The sequence below is a fragment of the Mus pahari genome, chromosome 10, assembly GCF_900095145.1.
Source record: "Mus pahari chromosome 10, PAHARI_EIJ_v1.1, whole genome shotgun sequence".
In the NCBI taxonomy this organism is placed as follows: Eukaryota; Metazoa; Chordata; class Mammalia; order Rodentia; family Muridae; genus Mus; species Mus pahari.
Window position 1 is genome coordinate 22,796,375 of NC_034599.1, and position 2,376 is coordinate 22,798,750.

Sequence of the window (2,376 nt, forward strand, 5' to 3'; positions counted from 1 at the left end):
TGCTGAATTATCTCAGCTACACTGGTGACCTTGAGGGTATATCATACCTCATAAATCCATAAAGTGTGAGTCGTAGCAGTCATATACATAGTGGGATGGGAGAGTAGACACAGCACGTGTCAGCAGACAATCCGGCACACTGGCATGTTATGGGTATTTCATACATGATAGTTATTGTTAAGATCGACTGACAAGCATGATATTTCATGAAGACATTAACAAGTTTGGGAAACTCCGTATAGAGATGGAGACCCGATTCTCTAAGACCCCTGTTGTATGCAAGCCCCAGGGACAGTGGGACTGTTCCAGTCCTAAGCTAGTCAGAGTTAACCCATTGTTGTCCCTGTGAATGAAGTGGGACCTTTGTGGTCTGCGAAAGCTAATGGGCATCCTGGAGCCATCAAGATGTTCTCAGGGAATTGCATGAAGTCTGGGAGACTCCAGTGCATTTTTGGAATAGGTAGATTTGGGATGGCAGAGTAAGCTTTCAATTGTCAGGGTTATTCCATCCTCCTTTTACTTCCTCCAAGCAAAAGCGAAACAAAATCCCAAGTGTTGCTATATCTGCCACCCATCCTTAGCGTGTATCACGTTCCATGTGTGCCCATCCATTGCCTAACACTGCCTGCAGCAGAGCCGGTCTCAACGTAGAGGCTGCATGAAAGTGGACTGAACTGAGAGCTTTAGTCTTATCCCAGTTGAGCCCTTGCTTTGGGGATTTGGGATGAGCTGTTCTTACTTCAGTGGATGCTTTTGGCTGGCTGGCCCCCATGGCAACGTCTCTGGGGATCCCAGGGAGGTTTCTAACACTGACCCCACTTCCTTCTCCCTAGTAAAACCGCTTTCTGTATTTCTAGGAGCCAGTGTTTTTACAAGTACTTGCCATAAAAGCAGTCAGTGGTATAATTGGTGGTTTGACATTTTTGTCTTCCATACTGCTGTGTGGATGGATTTTTGGATGGATGAGAAGAGTCTCAGAAATGGATTCTATTTCCTGCACATTGCACATGTACGCCGGGCCGTAGTAGGCTTCTAGTAAACGTTTCGTCAGTGAACGGGTAAATGGTTGCATGAAGCGTCAGAAAGCAGCTTCTTCACTAATGTGGTTCTTTGTGTAAAAAAATATGCTGGGCCAAGCGGTTCCCATTTATTCTAAAATGAGTGTGCAGAGAGAGGAGAATCCAGAGTTCAAGGCCAGACTGAAGACGAGGCCCGGATGCATAGGAAAACATGGGCTACAGAGTCAGTTGAAGGCGAGGCCCAGATGCATAGGAAGACACTCGGTTGAAAAACTCCCCACCTAAAATGACAAAAAAGGAAAACAACTCGATCAAGGGAGGCTATGTATTCTTGTCCAAGGTGGGTGAGTTTGAAAGAAGGTAGGTCAAATGAGGAAATTTCATTAGTGGAAGGGCGAAGGCCCCATCCCACACCCTTGCCTTCCTTACGACTTTCTTAGGATCCAGCCTTGCACTCGAACACGGCTACCTGACCACTTCACTGGTTCAAAGGGCAGAAGCCTCCAGGAGTGACTCTTGTCTTCTTACACACACTTCCCCTCTCCAGTTGGCTTGTAGTTTTATACTTTGTTGCTATTTAAATACAGTTTTGGTGATTCCGTTTGCTTTAGAAGAAGAAGGAAAAAAAAATCACGGAAGGTATAAAATTGCTTATTATTTACTCCAGAGGAGAGAGCAGTTCCCCTAGTAAATATGCACTGAAGCATTTTTATTTTTATTTGTGTTTTTTTAAGAATTCTTAAATGGACCCAGTAGACCGTAATATCTCTTTTTAGAGTTGGTGCCATCTATTGATTAAATATGCATTTATACATTTCTACTTTTTTAAAAAATAAGAGACATATGTTTTAGTCATATAATAGGCTAGAAGAATCGATCAGTAAAAATACATATTTATGTGGTCTTTACAAAAGACTTTGTCAAGCACGCAAATTTAGAAAAAATAACATAAATTATTTTCTGATCTTCAGTGATGTTTGTTAAGTGTGAATTTAATTAAGATATGCCGCGTGCAGATTAGGAAAGAGACTGTTGGAATAAAGAGATGCTTGCATTTCATTTCAGTTTCGTGGTACTGAGTATTGAACTCAGGGTCTTGTCCATACTATGTGAAAGCTCTGCCACCAAACCATATCAGCTGCCCTAAGTGGATGCTTTTAATAACAAGAGTGTCCTGGCCAGGTATGGTGGCTATGAGCCTAGGTAACATAATGAATTCCAGGGCAGTCTGGGCTACAGAGTGAGACACTGTTGAAAAAAAATTATCTCTATCTCTATCTCTATCTCTATCTCTATCTCTATCTCTATCTCTATCTCTATCTCTATCTCTATCTCTATCTCTATCTCTATCTCTATC